This window comes from Parasteatoda tepidariorum, chromosome X2, assembly GCF_043381705.1.
Source record: "Parasteatoda tepidariorum isolate YZ-2023 chromosome X2, CAS_Ptep_4.0, whole genome shotgun sequence".
In the NCBI taxonomy this organism is placed as follows: Eukaryota; Metazoa; Arthropoda; class Arachnida; order Araneae; family Theridiidae; genus Parasteatoda; species Parasteatoda tepidariorum.
In genome coordinates, this window is record NC_092215.1 from 9388756 (window position 1) to 9403123 (window position 14368).

The following is a 14368-nucleotide window of genomic DNA, read 5'->3' on the forward strand; positions in this document are numbered from 1 at the left end:
AATGGCAAAGATATTTTTAACTACAAAGTTATTTAATTTAGTTATTATCCAATTACTCGTTAAGAAATAAGAGTGGAAAATAATGTGTTTTGATGTTTTGTAGTTTTAAAAGTCAAAAAGGTAATATTTCGCTGATATTTGTTTCTAGGAAGTATTTTAGAAAAGGGCAATAGGGATGTCTTGGTAACCACGAATTAGTAAAAATACGGGAAAAAAAACTTCCTGTTTGCAATAAATACCTACTATATCTCTACTATATGATGAAAATCAATGATGGAACAATTATGCTACTAGTTCAATAGCTTCGATGCGTCAAAACTCTTATGTTAATTATATATTTTTCTTTCAAGAACACTTAACTTGATTTTATGAAATCTCGAGTGTTTGTTTAGATATATTTTCTAAAAAGAATCATGATAAATAAATGGGAAAGATATTTTTATCTATGAAGTTACTTAATTTAATTATTATCCGAGTTCTCGTTAAGAAATAAAAGTTGAAAAGGATGGGTTTTGTTGTTTTGTAATTTTAGAAGTCAAAATGGCAACATTCCTCTCATTCTTGTTTCTATGAAGTATTTCTGAAATGGGCAAGAAGGATTTCTGGGTAACAACGAGTTAAGTAAAAATATGGAAATAAAACTGCCTATTTGCAATAAATACTTACGAAATCCAACCCCACTATATGATAAATGCTAATTATGGAATAAATGTGCTACTAGTTTTGTTAATAAAGAAGCTCAATCATATTCAACCCTAGTTGGAAAAAGGAGAAACTCACGTTAAGTTTATTTTCCGTCTTTAAAAAAATATCTTTCTGATAAAAAAATAAATAAATGCAAGTTTCAAATTTAGTCTCGAATTGTAATTCTTATTTATTTCAAAAAAAATATATCGATACGGCGAAATTGCTCAGCCTATTTGAACATAAACATACAGAAAAAATAGTAGTAACATCCATTTTTACCAGAAATTTAGGGTCATATTTAATTCAGTGTACTTATATGCAAATTTATAATTAGCAATCTCATCGTCTGTCAGCCCCATTGAAGTCACATCAAAAATCTTAGAATGGATGGCATAAAAGCTGTGCCCAGTATTAAAATTAGACTAGGACAAGGGGATATGTGAGTTTAAGTAATGAATAGCTTAGAGACAGTACTATTCTTTTATGCTGCTTTTAGTAGGTCAGTTTCTGCCAGCTCCAAAAATTGGCGATTTTTCTTTTACGCCAAGTGTTCATTTCTGTCTGTGGGCCCTCCAATTGTCAGAATTTTCTAAAATTTGGTTTCATTGATAATTTTAAGTGAATAATCGATTAAAGTAGCTGCAAAAAAAAGAGTAAAAGGTGATCCGTTTCTTTTATTGTTGTAATATTTAGCGATTATCTCTAATACTAGATCAAAAGAAAAGTACTTTTGTTGACGCTAATTTCGCTAAGTTAACATAAGTTAACATAAGCTAAATTCTTCATTTTAGCTTTCGACAATTTTCCAGGAACTCTCTGCCAGTATTCGAAAATATAAGTAAATAAAAGATATTAAACTTGCAGGTGACATTCACTGCCTTAATTCTCTTCATTGGTTTTCAATTACTAACTTCTTTTATGCGATATTTTTTTTTATTTCTTTCAAATTTAATGGCTTCAGTTTTGTATACTATACATATTAAACTTCAACATGATATATCATTTATAACTATAGTTATAAGTTATAAGCAACGTTATATAATTAAAGCTATAAAGTTATATAGCTATTTAGCTACATAGTTATTAAGTTATGTAGTTATAAAGTTATAAGAAATGTTATAAAGTTTTATAGTTATAAAAATGTTATAAGTTGTACTTTTTAAAACTAGTTTTAAAGAGATTTGAAGAGATTTTGAAAAGAAATTTTTAAGAGATTTTAGTCTAATTACGAGCATTAAAAATACTATTTCATCAATTTATTTTACTTTTTTTGAATTTATCAGTATTTAATAATTTCAAGCAATTAATAGGAAAATTCTTTTAATTAATGCACTTTTTATTGAAAAATTATAACTAAAAGATTACGTTGAATTACAATGACTATGCCTTCATAGATCAAGCTTCAGGTTTACAAACAGTAATTACGTCTTATAATCTATGAAGTATCTTTTAATTTATAGCTTTAACTAGTTTCAAGAGCCCTTATCATAATTATAAAAAATCCCCCTTTTTTTCTAAAAAAAAGTAACAATAGTTCATTTTTGTTGATAGGCTACAAAACAATAGATCATGAAGATGTTTCATTTCGATAAGTTTTTCTCATGGTTTTATTCTCTAACAAAAAACGATAACTCAAGATCTCTTTGTTCCAAAAACTACACTTTTAATCAACAAGACCTACGTAAGCTTTAACGTAGCTTATTAACGTAAAGCAAAACTACTCTTCTCCTTCTAGTATTGGACTTTTCATTTTATCAAAAGAAGGAAAATCTAAGAAGTACTGAAGGGGATAAAAAAGATAAAAAAATAAAAATTGCATATAACTGAAACAGTAAAAAGTAATGATAAAGCTCATGAAAATCAACATTGCATTGCTTTGTTCTGAAAAATATTGAAGGATGTTGGATATATTTATATCAGAGATTTCAAGTAGATGTTTTTGAGCTTTTGGATCAGCGTTGAAACAAATACTTTTTCAACAGATTTATAAGAATCGGGAGCTATTGTTTTTATTTATGTCCATTCTTGGGTTATTTATCCTTAAAAGCTTCTTCAAACTATTGTTGCTTGCATAAGAAGAAAATACTAATATTTGACTTACTTTAGTTGTATTTAAAATCTTAAGCTATTTTTCTTTTATATAATAGTAAAGTTTATAAAATTATAAGCACATATATACGGTAATGATTTTTATGGGTATTATGTTATTGGATTATTAATAAAAAGATAAGAGAATTATAATAAAATTTAAATAGAAAAGCATACTGAAGTAGAACTAAATAAACAGGAAATCAATATAGGACTTAATCAGGAGCATTTATTTATGTAAGGAGCTTCACTGTTATTAATTAAAACTATTATTAGTGTCCTGAAGCCCCATTTGTAAAAATATTTACATCGGTTTAGTGTTTTTTCTGTTACATTTTCAAACTGATTTTTATTTAGGAATATGTAATTGGATCCAAGCATGATGTTTTCAAAAACAACTCTCCTGTGATATTTCGATTTTTTTTTATTAAAAAAAACGAATGTGCGATTTAAAAAAAAAAAACATAACTTCAGCCATTAAGTATTGATTTCCCATCTAATATTTCATCCATACATTTGCCTTCATAACTACACTCAGACCTCTAATTAACGAAGTAAAATAATCCTGAAAAAAGTTTATTATTTGGAAAATTTGTAAAATAGAAATCCATCTTTTAAACTACTTTTAAAAATACAAAATAAATTTTAAATTCTTAAATACTATATATAATTAAAAAAAGTAATTAATGAGGTGCTTTTTTCTTGTTGAATTATATGTAGTTGGTGGGCTTTTTTATTCCGGACGCAACTCAATGTAAATGTTTAAATAAGTGGAGACAGTTTGAAATTCGTGTTTAAGAAAATGGAAACAGCTTGAAATGTGTGTTTTAGAAAATGGAAACAGCTGAAATAAAGCGTATTGAAGGAAATGGACACAGTGAAAAATTGCCTTTTCAAATTTTGTTTAACAAAAATTTAAAAACCTTTTTTTAACAACCTTTTTTAGTTTAATCATTACGTTTAGTTTAATCATTACGCTAAGTCCTGTACTTTTTTTAGGTCAGGGTGGCAGGAAATATGATGTGAATTTTCAAGTATATCGACATACTCAGCTCACTAAAAGAAAAAGTTTTTTTTAAAGAAAATCTATGTGGAGAAAACAATTCTGGTAAAATTACCGTACTTGTAGGGTAATCATATTTATGCTTAAGAAAAACATAATTCTAATAAAACCACAACGTACGGTATTTAAACCATTCATTTTGTAAATTTTTCGTTCGCATAGTAATGGTTTATTGGAAATTTTGATTTCCTAAATCATAGTTCTTATTACCATAGATATGGTATAAGTGCAAAACTGAAAAATAAATTTAACCCAAAAAATGTTTCTGTGCCATGCTCTGTTGTTGTTACTTATGCCATTTGCCAATACCAGTGAGCCTGCTGAGGATATCGAGCGGATTTTTAAGGCAGAAGGTGAGTTTCTTGTTTATCAGAGACGTCATCTATGGTCAAGAATACGAATTTAGCCACACACACGTCACAGCCCCGTTTTACATGGAGGACCCAATCATACTCCTTTCATTCAGCCACAGATCGTAATTTTAACCTGAACCAGAGAATTAACTATCTCCAATGACTTTTTATGAGAACCTGAAGGGTTTTGTGACCCCGACAGATTTAACGTGCGCCAGTCACCATTTAATACACGAGGATTCTTCTTCCTGCAGGATTGGAACTCTCGCATGCACGAACACGAGCCCAACGTCCTACCAACCAAGCTATCCCAGCTATTTGCCATGCTCTAACGCAGCATGATAAAATTACTAAACAATTTCAGAACTGTCTTTCACTTTAAAATTTATTGGATAATTTCAACTTCCAGGTGTCTATGCCTATGCCGAATAGAATAGTAATAGACTGTTTGCAATTCTATGGTTAGTTCAAATGGGTAATATGAGTTAGGTGATGGTTAATCATTTTTTTCGCAAATACATTTCTCGCTCAGTGGGAAAATGGACCTAAATAATGCTTTCAAGTGCTTAAAAAATACTGTACTTGGATAGATCAAGCTAAGGTATCTTCTGTATGCCTCTTTTATGAAGGTAGAGGGATTTAATTATTTTTTTAGTTACATGTGTAGGTTTCATTGCAAATGCAAAGAATAGCTTAAAAGCTCTTTTCAATATGAAAAAAGGATAACACAAGTTTTAGAAAAACAGCAAGAATATACTTCCAATGTTAAAGTGAAGTTCGATCCCACTACATCCACGTTACAAGGCGGTTGGAATACCTCACGAAATCCCCGAGCATTTATTGCAAGCTATACAGAGCTAACAGCTATAACAGAGTTGAAGTTTCCGATATCGAGGGAGATTGTCCTTCCACCATACACGCTGGATCGTGGAGGTATTGGTTCGAAATCATTGTGCGATCTTTCTCATTTTCTTGCTGTTTTATAATTTGGTAAGAGACATATCATCCTTTGTATTAAGCATACGAGTCTGCACATGTATTTAAAACAATTTTATTTATTTATTGCTACACATCCAGGATTACATTGGAACTGAAACCCACTACCTCTATTTTGCATTGTGTTTAGCGAAAACAAGAAACTTCCCTGCGTGGGAGGCTTTGTTAAACAAATGATTGAAAAATAAATATATAAGCAAACATTACTATTCCAAATATTTGTTTATTTATTGTTACATATACATATGCAAGTTTCCGGTCTCATAACAAAGTACGGTTTATTATTAGTTCTATTCAAGTTGAAGAACATGCAGCACAAGTTAGAAAAATGCGCTACAAAGAAGCATCGATTGATCAATTGCAGCGTGGAAGTGGCGGGTTCGAATCCAGCTATATCTCTGGATATTTGTTCATCAAACAATTTTCTTTCTATGAAAATATTCATGCATTTCAACATGAAAAGGAATCATATGCTTTACTTTGTAATGAGCACACAAGACTGCATATGTATGTAGAATAATAAATGAATAAATATAAACAATAAAAACTTCCAGTGTTGCGGTGGGATTTAAACCGTTTACCTCAAGGCTTCTTTTTAGGATGTAGGAGCAGCTTTGTTATATAACAGTTTGGCTACTAATTTAGTTTTGCCCAGTTTTGGCACTTGTATTTTTTGAATACACATTTTTTTATAATTTTAAAAGTTGGTAGATGTTATCTTATTGCTTACGCGAAAACAAAAGCAACTAACTGACGACAAACAGCGTTAACAAGGGGTTGCAAAATAAAATAGATGTTATCAAACTCAATATTTTTGCGTCATCTCAAACAATACTAGCACTGATAAAATTATCGACTTTTTGGTAAAAATAACCAAATTTTATCACTTTTACTGCCAAACAGTATGGTAATAAGACAACATTTTAGTGTTAATTTTACCGAAAAGTCTTTGCCAAAGCGCTTCGTTGAAAATTATTGTGCTTTTTGGTGTTTCCATAGAGCTACGAGCACGGAAAATTTTACCATATTCTGGTAGCGTTGACAATACTTTTTTCTCAGTGTAAATTCGTTGAACGTCAATTTAATACCACTATTATAAATTTTTAGGACTCATACAGCTTTAAAAAAGAACTGTTGATTTTTAATTTCATTTTCAAAAAAAAAAATTAAAAGAAATGTTAAAAAAATGTACCAAGTGATTTAGGCAAATATGCCACATCGCAATCCAATTTCTTTGGTTCCATTAACTTATTCTTTAAAAATTGAACCATTTTCAGTAGAGAAAATTAAAAAACAGAATTCAACAGCTATATCCAATTTCTTAAATAACTATGTCCATTTTCTTAAATAAGCAATTTTTTAAACGTGTATTTTGAGCTGTGTCCATTTCCTTAAATGCACATTTTGAGCTGTATCTAGAATAAAAAGTTTAACATGATTTCATACTTAAATTTTAAAGAAAATCAGTTTCAGTTTTCACTTCATTTGAATATTTTAAGCATTGAGCACTTTATTGTAGATATTTTAACTGTTTGATAATTGACTGCCCAAGCAACTAAATAAACATTTTAAAATTTTAAGTTTTCTTGCTCTTCATTTGATGGCAAAAAAGGCATTCATTTTCTTTTTCTAATTTATTAACTTATATTTATTTCTCAAAGATTTCGCAACTATTCTTTTAAAAAATTTAATTTTGCTTTCTAAAAACAATCTAATTAAAAACATTTCATAAGTGCTTTAAATTTATCGTTTATTTCGTGATTACACTAATGAAATTAATTAATTTTGTACCAAATTGTCTTTATTAATATTTTATAAAAATAGCTTAAAGCTAATCTGTATTAATTAAGTCATAGAAAAAAAAGTTAAATTTTAATCAAATAATGAAATTCAATTAAATCACAAACATTTCTTATCCCAGAGCGTGGATTTTATGTTAAAAAAAAGTTTGATTTATTGACATTTCATAAAATTGATTAATGAGTTTTCAAAGAATGGATTTAAAATTCAAAGAAAAACAATTTTCAATTTTGACTGTAACAACTTAAGATTTAAAAGTAATTATTACTAATGAAATAAATATTTTTACTGACAAGGTGGAGGCTTTCAATTTTTAAAAGCATTTTTTCATAAATCAAAAGTACAATTAACTCTTTCAATAAAGTTTGTATATTTAAAAAAGTTAAAAAAAAGGATAAACATTTTATGGATGCGTGATTATTCAAATAAAATGAATAATTGAATCTTCTTTAATGATTACAAAATGATTAAAATAATATTTTCCTTACATTAATATTTATTCCTGTCTTGAGATTTTTTTAATAAAAATGTAATGTTGACGTTATATAGATCAGATAGAAATAGTAAACTTCTTTAAGGCTGTTTTTGATGACTCTATCCTCATATATATTGCTTTTTTGCAATTTTCAAGCTATTGTCATAACTGCTTCATGTTTGCAAGGGTTGTTCATGGCTGTTAGGCAAAGTTTCTATTTTTATCTAGCATTATTAGTTTTAATTTTCAAAATTATTCAAAACGCATTTTTGTAAGGATGAAAATCCTTTGTGATGTAATTTTTAAAATTTAAAAAAAATTACTCCAATATTGCATTACGTAGGATCATAAAATGATGATGAGAAATACTGATTGATTTTAATGATATTAATCCTGGTGGAAAACTATCACCAGAATGCATTTTTTTAAAAAAAAATTAATAATCTTTAAAATGTTTAAGTTCTTTATCCGTTTTAAAGCCCGATACTTTACGGTACTATATTGTTTAAAAATGTTAGATTTGCTTTGAATTTAAGCTAAGCAAACTGGATATTTTCTATTTTTCATGATGAAAGCGCTTAAAAAAATATTGTTAAAAATGTTTTTCAAAACGTTTAGCAAAAAAAAAAAAAAAAAAAAAAAAAAAAAAAAAAANAAAAATATTATATTTTAAAAAGCATTAAGTTCGTTGTCTTATAAATATTATGACGTACAGTTTAATGTCACTTAAGACTACTGTCTCATTTTTTTTTAATTATTGCATCTTTTCATCATTAATCTACACGATACTGCCTAAGGATGAACAAAACTGATCCTAACAGTTATAAATTAACGGTTTTATCTCTTTCTTTTCTTGCTCCCGCCAAAATGATGGGGTGATGTTTCACCCTCTATTTCTCGTGCCCGTGATACAGCGGGCTAGATTGTTCAAAAGTTACGCTCTAAAAAGATTAAATAAATCTATTTTTATGCCCGGAATAATGCTTTTTTTTCTCAAACTATACACCAGATGGCAGTACTAGACTATTTGCAGTGTGTTTCGAGAAAGTTAGTTTATTATTAACTAGATGACAGCACCCGTAAAATATGTAAGCTAAAAATTTACCTAAAAATTAAGAATAATTACATACATTGTACATACACTTAGATATATATGATTTTCTTGGATTAAAAGAATACATACTTTTATTACCATTTTCTTCCAAAATTATGCGACCATTAAAGGGTTAAATTCACATACCTCATAAGAAAACATACTCTTCGTTAACACAGCCTTAGATGGACAAAACTGAACCTAACAGTCTTAATAACTGTATCTATTTGTCCTAAAACAGTTATAAAAAATATATTTATTTGCTAAATAACATTTTCATACCTTGGCAGAACTTTTGAAGAACAGCTTTAGACAACTGAACCTAACAGTCATGATTAACTGCTTCAGATTAACAACAGTTCGATAAATTGCGTTATTTTGATATGTTGACGTTGATTTTGAAGAACAGTCTGAAACGAATAAAAACAATCACATGTTGAATAATAATTATTTCTGAAATCTTTACTTTCGTGAATAATGATTCTAGTTTCAAACATCGATAGATTAATGATTTAAATTTCATAAGTATAATGCTTTTAAATGAACGTAAAATTTTCATATTTTCATTAGAATAATTTTACTTTAGTTCTTAAATCTATTTCATATTCCTTTGAAATAATTTTAATCGGATTTAAGTTTGAGCTAGTCATAAGTATCAAGAATTTTGTCATATACAGAATTCTCGAAACAGTTTTTTTCTAATACGAGGAATTGAAATATTGCGTGCAGAAATAGGAGAAATAAAGCACAATTTTACTAATGATATAACATAAGTAAAACTCTTGATAAAATTTCTTTTTATATCTATCAATATCTATCTTAAATAATGTGCAGTATTTTGAGACTTGAATGATTATCTTTAAAGCATACAACATTTCAGAATATCTATGCTTTTTATTACTATGTTCAATGGTTTTTAAATGATATATTATCAGACAATCATTCAAAATTTTGCTGTTGCATTTGAAGTATTAAAAACTTATTTAATTAAACGATAGCATGTTTCATAATGGCATTAAATAATAGTACAATGTATAATATGTTTTTATTTTAATGTATTGAATTAATTTGTAAATGATAGTAGCTTCGTGATAAAGTATGCTGTCGGAAATAAAAGAAAATATTTTGCAATGTTGTAAATTCTTTTTCTTTCAAATTGATATCTAAAACGCACGTTTTCTAAGTCTGTTTCAGAAAAAATATTTTTTTAATAATAGGATGCTAGTAATAGTATAATACTAAGGATTTTGTCTTCTATTAGGTTTTAAAATACGAAAATTTCGTTGAAGTTGGCTGAAAAGCAAGATGCGGCTTTTCTTAAAATTTCCTATTTAGTTAGGCTATGTGCTTATCTATTATATATCTTTTCAGGTAATGGTGTAAAGTATAATTTCTTATGAACTTTCTAGTTTTTGGTATTCTTCTTAATATTTTATTTAAGTGTAACATCACACGATACTAGAGCCCCTGAATTAGACAGACCGACTCATCATCTATTTTTGCTCCAAAGAGCTAACATAAGCACAATACAAACATAACGTTAACTTGTGAACTGTTTTGCACCAATATTGCTTGATAGGTCAGCTCTGATAGTATAGAAGCCTTACACGATAGCATGCACTTATAAATGTTTTATTTATATATGTTTAATTTATTTATATGTAGTGGTGGTTAAAATAGTTCTAATTGAAATTTATAAATCCAAGAGCGAAAACTCCAACCAAAATTCTTGCTATAACTTTAATTATAAAAATAAAGTACTCCAGAAAATTCTGAAGAACTGACAGCTATGGATCAGTAAGCAGGACTTGATGTATCGTCCATTATAATGAAAGCGGTGCTGTAAAGGTGGTCGTACTAAAGAGTGTTGATTCAACTTATTCATAAAATACTACAATATAGGGTAATTCAGTACAGCGATTACACAATCGGAGGGAAAGTTGATCTCATCAAAAGGCTTGATAATTGCTTGGCAATCCATGTCGGGAATTGTCTCCTGACGCCGCTAGGGGCTATACATGCACAATTAAAACAGTTCCTTATTTAAAGAAATTAGTTTAATTTTATTTTAATTCTATGCTTTCTAATAATTTCAATTGGCCCAATTTGAATGCAATTTTATTCAAATAGGGCAAAATATAGTTCTTATTGTATTCTTTAGTATTTAAAATAGTCAGCTATTTTATTTTATTCAATGACTTTGGCTTACACTAATTTTGATCTATAATAAGAAATTGAACAAGTACTGAGACCTGATAATCATGCAATAAAGAGTTTGAGTGCTGGCAAAATTTAACAAGTTAAGTTTATCAATTTAACTGTTAAGTATTTCAAGTTAACTGTTCTTAGTAACCACTTCAAATATTGTAGGGAACGAAAATTGGTTGGCATCTATATGCTTTTTGATATTTTTTTAATATTTTTTAACCGTCATTGAACAGCCGACCTAATCTTTTAACTTTAATTTTGAACCCCACCCGTAGCCTCGTAATTTTGAACCTAACGCAGAAGACAAGGAAACTCCTGGATCAAGTATTGGGAGAAATTTGCCTTCGTGGACGACTTTCTGATGGAACTAACTCGCATTTGCGTTACATGGTGAGGAAGACCACGAGTACCTCCCACAGTTTGCTTGACGGCAAGGGGACTCTAACCCATGATCCGTCTACCAATGAGGATATGAGGATATTTCACGTCAGCACTGTGGTCGGTGCAAGTCGGATGCGGAATTCGTATCAGCCATTTATCGTCTGGATCGAATCCGGATCACCTCACAGGAAGTCAAGCGCTCTATCCCCTGAGCCATCACGACTCATGCTATTTGATTGCAATTTTGAATAACAATCTCTAGAATATGTGAAACTAGTAAGAACCAAGATAATATACATAAGCAAAAGTACTATTTCAAATACGCATTTTAAAACATGATGTGAAGGGTGTAGTAAATGTCAAAATCCTGAAACAAATTTGGAATGCAAGAACAGTGAGCAAGAAAAAGAAAAAAAAAGAAAAAAAAAAGAAACGAAAAGAACCCTAAACATAATGATCATAGGACTTTTTGACCTAATGATTAGATTTTCATATACTATGACTCAATCCTTACGTAGTTCTAGTTTCTGCATTTTTCATTATATCTCGAAAACTTTTTGAGCAAATCAAAAAATTTACACTCTTTTAAAATCCGCTTATCTAAAGATAATTCCATGTAAAACATATTTCCCAAATAATTGATTATTATTTTTTAATATTTAATTTACTACTAGTAGTCCAAAACATTTACAATTTCTAAGAAATTTAGATAATTTAAAAGTACGCAATTTTAAATACAAAATACAAAAATTGAGCGAAATCGGTAGGGAGAAATCAAAATTTAAAAATACGATTTTTTAAGAAAAATATTTGAAAAATTTGATAAAAATTGGATAAAATCAAATCATTAGATCAAAAGTTATTCATGAATTTCGCTTATTTTTTCGCGCATTGTACAAATTTGATAGTTTATTTTTTTCAATCTTTTAATAGAAACTGATAAAAAGCAGTTAAGTAAAAAAATTAATACGAACAAAAAACCCTTAATATTTTAAACATAAATTAAATTAATACAGTATCTTTTATTTTTCACTGGAGAATATCCTGTTTATAAGTGTAGTTTTTTCATAGATTTTAAGCATTCAATATTACACTAATTTGATCATGAAATGATTAAAGAGTGCCAAATTAGTCTCGATATAAAATTCATCCCCTTTTTTATTTTCAAACTATTACGAAACCATAAATAAATTATAAACTTAACGCAATTATAGATTGGTGCAGCTGTATGATACTGAAAACTCATTGTGATAAGAAAGAAAATATAAAAGATTGCTATTTGGTATACTATCCATAACTGCTTGAGTTAATTACGTTTCCCGAAAATAAAGCACCAGCCTAAAAATAATGAGTAATTTCATTAGTTAACAAGTTATCGGAAAGAATATCAGCATGTTTCCGTGTATTTAGCTTTGAAGTAATTTCGCATATGGTGATCAATTGTTAATCGTTAACTATAACCAAATTTTCACAACGCTAATGGAAATTAGATAAATAATTCTTTCAAAGTTGTTTCTAATTAAATACCACATACACAAACTTATAGGCAATATTCCTATTTTGGACTTACACGTACCATAAAATTTATTCTAAAGACGAAATCAATATGGAAGATAACTTGATGTATTCACTACTTCAATACGCGATTTACAAACAAAATTATTTCTACATTAAATTTATTTAAGTACTGCTAGTAAATATGTTAATAAATATATCTTTGAAAGACTAGGATGAGGAATGGAATTTGTAGTTTACATTTTTCTGTGGTAATTTTCTGCGCTAATGATCTTTACTCTGTCTCGTTAAAACAAGTTTATTTCAAGAAACTTACGGCGTTCATTTTACTTGTGATAACTTTTATAAAATTTCTTTTTACGCGTGAATAAATGCTGCAAAATTTCTTAATAAATATTATTCAGAGTTTAAAATGAAGTGATTAATAATGATTTTAATCAAACTAAAAGTTTAAAGTTTGGGAATTTTCAATTAAGTCGAAATAAAATTGTAAAGATCATTTATCATTTATAAATTCTAGAGTAAATTCGGTTAAGTCTCATGCTGAAATAGGTATAGCATATTTCTTAACATTTAAGAACCAAATTATTATCTTATTTAATACTTTTTCTGTAAATAGAAATTATTAATATAATCCGTAATCATTATGTAATAAACATCATAAACTGCTCAAATGAAGAATCAAATCTGAATAATGAAAATGATTTATTTTTCTAAAATTATGGAATCACATGGAGCTCCAAAGTTAAAAAAAAAGATTTAATTTTTGCGTACATATAAATTAATAAATTAAGAAAATGGCCCAGAGAGTGCGACTGCAGGGCTAAGCCCCACAGAACACCTCTGTCCACCAAAAAGTCAAAAAGTGTGAGCACCATACGTACATTAGCATAGTTTTCGCCAAGAAGAGTTAAAGAATCCATCTATTAGCTACTAATTGATTAAATTGAATGCCAAGGCTCTTTTTCTCAGCCTTACACATTCAAATGTGTTGGCGGAAAAGAAAGCGTGAGAAATAATAAATGATTTTAATGAAATAAAAATATCATCAACCATATAACGATTTTCAAATTCTATTCTTAAGTGATAGGCAAATGTAGAGGGAGTCTCTAAAAAAATATGTCTATTTCCGCACGACATAAACTTTATTTCTAATTTTTTTAAGGTATCTGACTAGTGAAAAAACATTATTTTGGTCAAAATTTATGAAATCGAGTTTATTATATATTTAGAATCCCTATACTATTGGTTTCTAAAAGTACTTTATTTTTGTTTATACTCCAATTATTTACAAACTTATAGCAGTTTTTGTGCAAGGTGTTGACAGTGAATAGACTAATGATTTTAAATCTTTAAAATGCGCTTACCTCAAAATCATATTTTCTCACATTTTACACCACCATAAGCAAGATATCTCATGCTGTTTTTAAAATAATTGTCTACAATTGCTCATAAGTTTTTTTTATTATAGCACATATATTTTGAACTACAGACTAAGAGAAAAAGTAGAATTTCATTTTTTATACATGTTTTTTCGTGAAACAAAGTAAAAAATTTACCTTCTTAACAACACAGGCCCCTAATTCAAAAATACATGCACTTGATATGAGGATAATAGTTCAAAACATAGTTGATAGCCTTCTAAATAAAATCCTCAAAGATTTTTTTGTTTTTGTTCTACGTGATTGAAATTTTTTTACAGTGTTTAG